The sequence below is a fragment of the Phasianus colchicus genome, unplaced genomic scaffold (assembly GCF_987193195.1).
Source record: "Phasianus colchicus unplaced genomic scaffold, bPhaCol1.hap1.1 HAP1_SCAFFOLD_53, whole genome shotgun sequence".
NCBI classification, from domain to species: Eukaryota; Metazoa; Chordata; class Aves; order Galliformes; family Phasianidae; genus Phasianus; species Phasianus colchicus.
The window spans coordinates 438691-449468 of NW_028325230.1; the positions used below are offsets into that span (position 1 = coordinate 438691).

Sequence of the window (10778 nt, forward strand, 5' to 3'; positions counted from 1 at the left end):
TGGCTTCTCTGATGTTTGCTACATCTGTTTTTCTCTTGCTGGCAGTTTCTTATCTAACAGAACAACTCTACAGTATGTTTTCTAATCCCTAACACGCTATACTCGCATTGTTTGGACCATTTAACAACTATTCAGTTTTGCAAGAAAGAATTAATCACATAATTCAGTAATAATGTTTTAAAACATGCCGCTAACATACCTAGTATTTTACTTCTTAGATCACTATTTCTAAGGATAAGTTACAGAATACAAATGCATGATGTTCTACTTCTTCAAACCAGCTGCTCTTATTAATGTCAAATGCAGAAACAACATTCCATTCCCACAATTCCCCCCTCTTTTTCTTTCAAAGTGTTGATTTCTGCAATTCCCTTTTTTTTTTCTTTTTTTCTTTTTTTAAAGGTACGATTCTAAAAACTTCTTCATTTTCTTCATTCTCCATTTTGTCTAATATCATCATTTTATCCGAGTGCGGTGGTGGTTCCACTGCTGTTTGCTTAGGCAGCGCAGTTTCTGTTAATCGCTGCACCAATCCCCCCACGCAGGGGATAATACAGCAACCGACGGTCGTCAGGACTCCTGCTGCCACAGTCAAAGAAGTAAATAAGGACACAATCATCCCTTTCCATTTGCCAAACCAGGACTCCAAACACCCAGTGAGGGAATTACCTATTCCTGAGTTTTCTGCTAATTCACTGGCAAGAGTAGTAAGCCCCCGTAATGCTCTAGTTATTGTGCTAGCTGGGGCTGTGTTATTTGCGATAAAGGTACAGCATTGGGTGCCCAACATCACACACACACACCCTTTTTCAGCTAATATCATGTCTAGGGCGATCCTATTCTCCCAGGCCATCCTGCTTGTAGCATCCAATTGTTCTGCAATTCCCTTTATTGCCTCCTTTGTATAGTTTATAAATCTCTGCTGATTGTAATAGATGTAGTTTATACAATCTACATTTTTGTTAATTGTCACCCACCAGAATAGAGATTCAAATCCTGCAGCAATTGATTTCTAGCCTTAAATTCATCAGGGACACCTCTGGGCACCCCAATTGAGTCTTTATATATTGTATCATCATCAAATGGGATTCCTAAACCTCTTCTGTTCCTTTTGCGAATGTGTGATAGATCCTTCTCAAATGCCAGAGTGAACGGTATAGCCAGTTGAACAAGTGCACAGGTACCTCCCCAATGAGATGGGAGAGTGGACCATAAGATCTTCCCACCGCAATGCCACCAGAGATCCGCTCTGGGGATTCCCAGCCTTGAATAGTTCCCCGCCAAATCCTTCGTAACATCCAAGGTTCCACTGCACAGTGAGAAATTCCCGATAGGCCTGGTAGCCCTCACACCCTGCCTTGAGAGACAAGCTGTACGGTTACCTATGGCCATGGAGAATGCAGGAGGGATTTTGGCATCTATCTCTGATATCCGGGGAAACAACAGGGAGAGTGATTTTCAGGCTTCATTTTCCCAGGCTGTTTTCTCCTGGTACAGGGCAACCATACATTGCATCCCTTGGGAATCCTTGGTCCACCCCGGAGGAAGGGGTACTACCTGAGCTACATGCCATCCCAATGCACAAGCATTGTCGGAGCTCGGTGGGAGACAAACACACGACCACAGAATTGATCAGAAAGTCTCAACTTTAATCAGAAGGTTGCGTGCATTTATGTTGGCGCTAATGAAGCTCATACACATTGCAAAGCCCGAGCTCCTGATAGGCTCTTCAGCTACTTGTTGCCCCAGCCCTTCTTTGTACTTTTTGTGATTAGACCATGCCATTCATCTTTCTTATTTCTACATTCTCCTGCCTTCCTACACATCCTGTTAGTTTGCTCAAGGTCTCTCTCCTCGTTAGCCTTGTTTACATCCTGTTACATTGCTCAAGGACTCTCGTCTCACTAGACAAATACTGTCTGTGTGACCTTTCTCAGCCAGCCAGGTCTCAATCACGCTCTCCACACCCACATTGTTCAGAACATTGAAAATGTACTGCAGTTTTGTGAGAACCCTAATCACACTACAAGGAAGGATGCATACATACAGCGATTACACACACCATCCCCACAAACAACTTCTTTAACCAGTGCAATTTGGGAAGCCAGGAAGTCACGTTGGTTTCAGCTCACATCGTCTTATGTTGTGCAGTATTTCACTCTGGTGCCATATCTTATCGCCATCTGCTTCAATTCTACCACTCTGACCTACATGAACACAACAATATCATTTATTGCTGCATGAACTCCTTCTTGTGCACCTAACAACATACCTGAAGCCCTTCTACATTGCAATACCACCCAGGCCAAGCTTTGGATGCTTTCCCCTCTTCCCTTCTTCTCTCCCCTCCCCTCCCCCCTGCCTGTGGCATCCTAACATTCCCACAGAGTGGGACAGTTCTGCTTTGTGTAAAGGCCCTGACTCCTTGTAGGTTTGTTAGATGTATTTCGCTTCTGCCGGTCTAATGAACAACGTTACAGTAGGTTTTCTAGTTCAGAATACTATACCCACATTGTTTAGAACATTGAAAATCTACTGCAGTTTTGCGAGAAAGAATTTGTTAGGTACTTCAGTAATTATGTTTCTACAACATGCCGCTAACATATACAGTATTTTACTTCTTAGATCAACTATTGCTAAGGATAAGTTACAGAATACAAATGCATTATGTTCTACTTCTTCAAACCAATTGCTACTTTTTAATATCAAATGAAGAAACAACATTCCCTTCCCTTCCCTTCTCCCCTTTTTTTCCCTTCTTCCCTTTTTTTTCCCGTTTTTCCATTTCCCTCCCTCCCCCCCTCCCTCCCTCCCTCCCTCCCTCCCTCCCTTTCTTCCCATTCCTCCCTCCCCCCCTCCCTCCCTATCAGCCTGGCTCTCACGCTGTTGTCCAGATGCCCGTCTTCCTTTTCCCACACCTCCATGCTCTGCCCACATCCCCCTGTTTGGCTGCATCTCCCTGCGGATGTCCCACCCCACAGCCCCACTCACAGCCGCCATCCCCGGAGCTCTGCCCTCCCCCAGTCGCTCCCCCACCTCCCCAGGAGATCCCTGAGGGCTCTCCGTTCCCCCCCCACCCTTCTTCGCCCCCCGCTGCCCCTCGAGCCCCACTCGGGCTTCAGGCCGTGCGTGCAGGCCGCGCTGCCACGGCGACAGCGCGCCCTCCCTCCTTGCGGCGCGGGAAGCCGTCCCCGCGGCGACAGCGCATGCGCGGCGGCGTCTCCATAGCGACAGCGCCCCGGCGCGGCCGTTGCTCGAGCGACGCGCCGTCCCCGCTCCCCGCGGAGTGACGTCATCACGCGGCGACGCGAGGACGCGGCCACGCGGAAGCGGAGCGGGGCCCCGCGCTGCTCCAGCGCCGCGGCGCAGCCCCGGGACTCCGAGCGCCGCCTCAGCTTCTACGAGTGGGTGTTCGGGGGCGGCGGGGGCACCGGGGGCACCGGGGCTGGGGCCGTCCTGTCTTGGCCGCGTGGGTCCTCTGCTGCTCAGGGCCTCTGCTCGGCGGCGGGAGGTGCCCTGTGCCCCCCGCCCTTCCCCCCCACCCACGGTGTTTCACTGCCTTCCCCCCACCTCCCCCGCCGCGGGTCGCCCACAACCTCCCGAGTCCCTCAATCTGACCCCTGGGCTTACGCTCTCCCCCCCCGTTCCCCGCCTCCACTTCCCCCATTCTCATCGCTGGAGTCCTCTTCCACCCGTCCCCTCAGTTCCTCCGTCACTGTCTGCCCCTGTTCCCCATTCTGACCCCCAGGGTTCCGTGTCTGTCTGTCTCCCACTCTGATCCCTTGTGTCCCCAATCTCACCCCCCTATGAGTCTTCTCGTTTTCTCCCCTAGATTTGTCTGCCCCCTGTCCGTTCTATCTGACCCCCAGAATTCCCTGTCCCCTCAAGTTCCCCTGCTCCAATTCCCCCATTCTGATCCATAGAGTCTCCTACCATCCCCCAGTCCCCTCAATTTACCCCGCAGGGTCCCCTGTCTTCCCTTACTCCCCCCGCTCCTCACCCCATTTCTGACCCCTACAGTCCCCTGTACCCCCATGCCCTCCTCCCTGCCCTCTGGAGTCTGGGACCTGATCCAGGTCTATAAATATCTAAGGTGTGGGGGGCAAAGTGGCGAGGCCAGACTGTTTTCAGCAGTGTGCGGAGACAGGACAAGGGGAAATGGCCAGAAGCTGGAGCATAGGAAGTTCCGCACCAATGTGCGCAAGAACTTCTTTACGGTGAGGGTGACGGAGCACTGGAACAGGCTGCCCAGGGAGGTTGTGGAGTCTCCTTCTCTGGAGATATTCAAGACCCGCCTGGATGCCTACCTGTGCGACCTGGTGTAGGGATCCTGCTTTGGCAGGGGGGTTGGACTCGATGATCTCTGGAGGTCCCTTCCAACCCCTATGATTCTGTGATTCTGTGATTCTGTGAGTCCGTTTCCCCTATGTTGGCCCCCAATTTCCCCGAACTGGACCCCCTTCATGTCCCAAAGAGGCCCCCCCCACAACCTCCAGTTCTCCCCTCCCACCCCTCCCTCCATCCCCAGACCCCCTTTCCACTCACGTGGTCAGCCTTGTTCTCCTCTTTTCATTCCCCTCACTCTCTTCCCCCAGACTCCCTTTCCACCCCACAGAAGCTCCACACAACTCTCCAGTTTCCCTCTTCCACCTCTCCCTCCATCCCCAGCCTCACTAGCTCATTTCTCCCCCTCCCACCCCCCGCTGAACCCTCCTTATCCTCCCTTGGAATCATGCAGAAGGATCTGCAGGAGAAGTCCTCGAGAGGTTTGGGTGCATCCAGGCGGTTCAGGACTCAACCAGAAGAGTCTGGAGATGTCCCAGGTGGGTTTTGGGTGTCCAGGGAGTCCCCAGGTTGATCCCATGGGCCCCTGGAAGGATCTGTGAGCTCCCACTATGTGTTCAGGAGCACTGAGAAGTCCCCGGGCTGATCTGAAGATGGTCCCAGTTGAGTCTGGTACGGTCCAGAGAGTCCTCATGAGGGTCTGAGTGATCCTGGAGTCATCCAGAAGGTCTGGGGATGTCCCAGAGAGGATTTGGCGCGTCTGGGGAGTTCTCATGTTGATCCATGGGGTCCGTGGGTTCATCCAGAAGGGTCTGGAGATGTCCCAGAAGGATCCTGTAGGGTCCAGGGGGTTCCACGTGTGCCCAGGACATCCTCGGAGGCATTCAGAAGCAGCTCGAGGACTTCCCAGGGGAAGTGAGGACACCGCATCGTGGTGTCACATCCCCAAACTTGGGGACACTCCCAGAGCGTGAAGTTGGGGACAGCCCTATGTCATCCCCACAGTGGCACACCCAAAAGCTGCGAACAAATCTGTGTCACCCCAATGGTGTCCCACCCCGAAGTTGAGAACACCCCTACAGTGTCACGCCATGAAGCTGGGGACACCTCTCTGTCACTCGAATGGTGTCACACCCCAGCGTTGGGGCACCCCCACAGAGTCAAACCCCAGGGCCCCATCCAATCTAACTTGAGCACCTCCAGGGATGCACGGGGCATCCACAAGCTCTCTGGGCAGCTGTTCCAGCACCTCACTACTCTCATAGGAAAGAACTTCCCCCGGACATCCAACCTAAATCTTCCCTGCCTCAACTTCAAACCATTTCCCCTTGTCCTGCTGTTATCTCCCCTTTCAAAGAGTGGACTCCTCCTGTTTGTAGGCTCCCTTTAGGTACTGAAAGGCTGCAATGAGCTCACCTCGCAGCCTTCTTTTCTCCAGGCTGAACAAGCCCAGCTCCCTCAGCCTGTCTTTGCAGCCCCCTGATCATCTTTGTGGCTCTCCTCTGGACCCTCTCCAACAGCTCTGTGTCTTTCTTGTCCTGGGGGCTCCAGGCCTGCACACAGTACTGCAGATGGGGCCTCGCAAGTGCAGAGTAGAGAGGGACAATCACCTCCCTGTCCCTGCTGGCCACCCCTCTTCTGATGGAGCCCAGGATCCCATTTGCTTTCCGAGCTGCAGGAGCAAGCAGCACTTGATGTGGGATTTGGATGTGGGATTGGGATTGAGATTAAGAATGGCACTGGGTTACGGACGTGGGATTGGGAGGTGGGACTGGGATATGGGATCGGGATTGGGATGTGGCTCGGGGTTGAGATTAAGATGTGGGATTGGGATGTGGGATATAGGATTAGTGATACGGGATTGGGATTGGAGATTGAGATTACGATGTGGGATGTAAAGAAATGTGCTCTGTTCACAGATGGATTGTGTCCTGTTGTGGGGAAGCGTTGCAGACGGAAAGCTGCTGTGTGGAGCCCCACACGACGAGCTGCAGAGGCCGCTGAAGGAAAAGGAGAATCAAGGCAATGTGCAGAGGTAAAGGCTGTCCAGCTGGCCTCAGATGCTGCTGAACGGGAGAGGTGGCCAGTGCTCCATCTTTACACGACTCATGGATGGTGGCAAGCGCCTTATGGGGGTGGTTCCAGCAGTGGGAAGAAAACAACTGGCGGCCCAAATAGGGCTAAATCTATTTGGGTTGCTGAGCTGTGGAAAGACATTGCTGCCCAAACAAAGAATACGGGTGTAAAGGTGTGCCATGGCGATGCTCATGTGCTCAGCAGTCGGGCCAGTGAAGGACAACAAAACAACCGTCAGGAAGATCAAGCTGCCAAAATTGAGGCTTCGTTTATTTTCCCTTGCTTTGCTTTGGTTTGCTCTTTTGTTCTTCCTTTTCACCTCTGCTTCACATTGCTTTGCATTGCTTTCTAGTTTTCTTTCTTTGCTTTGCTTTACTTTCTACTCTGCTTGTTCCCGCTTCTTCCCTTTGCTTTTGTTTTATCTTTTTTTTTAGTTTTTTAAATTTACTTTATGTTCTGTTGAGTCCTTTTTCCTTTTCTGACTCGTTTAACTCAAGCCTGTTCCCGTGCTTTCCTTCTGTGCTTGGCGCTGTTGCAGTTCTGTCTCAATGTCACGAGTACCTTTGCATTCCTTTGCACTGCTTTTTAGTTTTCTTTCTTTGCTTTGTTTTCCTTTCAGCTTTGCTGGTTCTCTTTCCTTTGCTTTTTTATTTTTTTCTCAGTGTTTTTTCATGTACTCTTTTTAGCTTTAGTTAGTTTTTTTTTTTCTTTCCCTTTCTCTGTTTGAATGCTTTACTTTGCCATGATATTGCATTCTATGGTTTTGATTTTTCTTTGCATGTCTTTTTTTTTTCTGTGCTTTTCTTCTGCTCTTTTTTTATTGTTTTATTTTTCTTTGTTTTTTAACAAATTTAATTTGTTTTGTTTGTTTCTTTTGTATTGTTTTGCTTTGGATGTTGTTGCTTTGCTTTGCTTTTTTTTCTCTTGTATTTTTACTAAAACATTTTAACATTTCTTTTATGTTGATTTGGATGTTGTTGGTTTTCTTTGCTTTTTTTTCCCGTTCTTTTTCCTTACTGCGTTTTTCTCTTTGCTTTCCACTGTTTTCTTCATTTTGTCATTTTTTTTTCTTTGCATTTCTTTCTTCCCATTATTGTTCTTTTTCTATGAGAATTCCTTTTCATCTTCCTTCTTTTCAAAAGATTTTTCTGTGCTATCTTTCACTTTGATTACTTTTTTCTTTCTGTTCCTTTTTTTTGTTTTTCCATTCCCTTGGTTTCCTCTTTTGTTTTTCATTCCAAATTTGCTCATTGTTTTTTAGTTTTCTTTCTTTGCTTTGCTTTCCTTGGCTTTCTTGTTTGGTCCTTCTCTTTTTTTTCCTTTGCTCTGATTTTTTTTTTTTTTTAATATATATATTTTTAACCTTGATTAAATTTTTTAGATTTCTTCCTTTCCTTCTTTCTCCCCTTCCTTGTCCCCATGCCTGCCTGCTTCCTCTTACATTGCCTTTACTTACCTGACATTAGTCCTCTGGATTCTTCATTTTTATCTTTCCTTTGCTGACTTGTTTAACTCAAGCCAGCTCCCTCTGCTTTCCTCCTCTGCTTGGTGCTTCCTCAATGGCTCAGCTGGCTTCCCGCCTCCTGGGTGTCCTTGCCTCATGCCTCGACATGGACTGGAGGCTTTCATCAGATGGCCGGCACATCCGTGCCCGGTAGCTACCCTTACCTCCTCCTCGGCATGACCACGAGCGCTTTCCCTTCCTCCAGAGAGATGGTTTGTCCTCATTAGCAGCCGCGGACTCCTGCACGGGCGCTAGCTGAGAAAGTGCATCTCTGGTGGAGGTCGCAGCATGCCCAGTAGCTACCCTTTCCTCCTCCCAGGCACGGATGGTTTGCTTCTGGCTGCACCACAGTCTCTTGTCATCTTTGCTGAGCCATCCAATTGAGGAGCAGATTTCTTTGCTCTTCTGTTGGTTGGTGTGGGTTCTTTTTGTTTCTGTTTCTTGTCTCTTTTTCCGCTGGGTCGCATTGGTTTGCTCTCGTTTGTTCACTTGATTTCATTTTCTTTACTGCTTCTTTGCTTAGGTTTCCAAAGTTTATTTCATTTTTATTTTTATTTTTATTTTTACTTTTATTTTTATTTTTATTTTATTTTTTCCTTTGGTTTGCTTTCCGTTTTGTTGTTCTTTCTTTTCCTTGGCTTTTTGGTTTTCTTGTTTTGCTTTGCTTTTCCTACTTTCTACTTTGCTTCTTCCCCTTTTTTGTCTTTGCTTTTTTTTTGTTTTTCCCTTTTTGGGTTTGCTTTGGATATTTTTGTTTCTTTTTTTGTTGTTGGATTTTTCTTTTTTATTATTGTTTTTCCTTTTTATCTTTTTTTCTCTTTACTGTGTCATTTTTGCCCATTTCTTTTTGCATTTCTTTTTTTTATGCTTAGTTCTTTTTTTTCCTGTTTGTTTTTTCATTTTGTTTTTTTTTTTCTTCATTTTGTGTGTGTGTTCTATGGTAATTTTTGTATTGTGTGTTTTATTGTAACTTTTGTATTTGTGGTGTGCATTGTTGTATTTGTATTCTGTTTTTTTTTTTGTTTGTTTTTGGTTTTTGATTTGTGATTTGTGCTCATTCTGGTTTCTTATTTTCTGTATTTGTGGTTTTTGTTTCGTTCCTTTTTGCTTTTTTGTTTCTATTTTATGCTTGTTTATTTTTTGCTTTTTTCTTTTTTCGTTTTTACATCTTTTTGGTTTTTTGTGCTTGTGTGTTTTTTGTGCTTTTGTTTTTTGCTTTTCTGTTTTTTATGATTAATTTTTGCTTTTCTTTTTAATTTTTTTCTGTTTATTTGTGGTTTTTGTTTTATGCTTGTGTGTTTTTGTTGCAATTTTTGTATGTTTGGTGTTTAGATTGGGGTTTTTTTAATTTATGTTGGTTTTGCTTTTTATTTTCTTGGGTTTTTTTGTTTTTGTGTGTGTTTTTCTTTTTGTGCTTTTTTTGTTGTTGTTGTTGTTTTTTTTTAAATATATCATTGTGTGTGTGTGTGTGTGTTTTCATTTTTTGTCCTTTTGTTCTTTTACATGTTTTGCCTGTTTTGTCTCTTTTTGTATTCTGGGTTGTTTTTGAACCGTTGTTTGTTCTTTTTTTTTTTTTAGGTTTTCTGTTTTCTTCCCTTTTTCTTTTTTCTTTGCCTTTTTATTTAGTTTTTACTTTTCTGTTTTGGTTTGCTTTCTTTTGTTGTTGCTTAGTTTTCTTACCTGTTGTTTTTTTTCCTTTGCTTTCCACTGTTCTCTTCACTTGGGTTGGATTTTCATGGCAGTTTCTTTCTTTCCATTTCTTTTCTCTTTTTCCTGAATATTCCTTTTCATTTTATTCTTTTGTCCATTGCTTTGCTCTCCTTTGCTCTTGGTTTTCCTTCCTACCTTTCCTTTGCATGGCCTTTCATTCTGCTTGCTTTACTTAGTTCTCTTTTATTCCCTTTCTTTTTCTTTTCTGTTTCTTTTTCCGTTTACTTCCTCTTGCATTAGTTTGCTTATTTTTTTTTGTTTGAATCCTTTGCTTTGCCATGATACAGCATTGTATGTCTTTGCCTTTTCTTTCCATTCCCTTTCGTAGTTTTGCTTTGATTTTTCTTAGTTTTTTTTTTCTCCTGCCTGTTTTTCTTTCATTTTGTTAGTTATTATTTATTTTCTGTTGGGCATTTTGTTCCCTTGGATGTCATAGGCTTTGTTTGCTTTTTTTTCCCCTCAGTTTTTCCTACTGCTTTCCAATGTTTTCTCTACTTTTGTTGATTTCTTCCTTGCAGTTTCTTTCTTTCCATCGTTTTTTTTCCTATGAATATTGCTACGAATTTCTGTGGATCTGGTAACTCTTATACATGCCAGAAATGTGTCACCCTTAACACTTATCACTAACACAAAATGGCAACCACTAGCCACATCCAAAAAAGGTAGATCTTGTGCCTAATGCAAAAGGGTATCCCTGAATCCTAAACCCCAATCCAAACCTCGAAGGGCAACCATTAAACCAAACCAAAAATGGGTACCCATCACTCTTACCGCTTCTCCAACACGGTAACCCTTTACCCTTCCGTAACGGCACAACCCCGAACCCAAACTGATAACAAGCCTAACCCCAGAGAGAAACCGGTAACACAAACCCCAAACTGTTTGCCTTAACGCTTCGCCCTCAGCCAAAAGGGTGACCTTTAAAGCTGACCCGAATGCAGAACGCTTGACACGTAACCCTGAAGCAGAACCCCATCTGGGAAGCCCTAAGCCGAAAGCCGAACCCAAGAGGGTAACTCAGCACTCACCAATCACACAAACGGTAACACTTCGCCACAACCCAGAGCGGGATGAGGCTGAGCTTCTCTGCTGCCGGGGCTGCTCTGAGGCACAGGGCACGGCGAGCGGCTGCGGGCAGCGCAGCTCACAGAGGAGGTGCCTGCACCCAGCTGCCTTGGGCAGGGCCCTCCGTCCTCATGGAAAC

General features: G+C 46.3%; 1 long non-coding RNA gene across 1 annotated transcript; it reads left to right on the top strand.

Annotated features, from left to right (window-relative positions):
• The first annotated feature begins 2856 nt into the window (after positions 1–2856).
• Positions 2857–7810, top strand: LOC149911902 (uncharacterized). The gene is made up of 3 exons (XR_016462754.1): positions 2857–3404; positions 4739–4823; positions 6204–7810. It is a non-coding gene; the product is annotated as an uncharacterized LOC149911902 (long non-coding RNA).
• The last annotated feature ends 2968 nt before the right edge of the window (positions 7811–10778 follow it).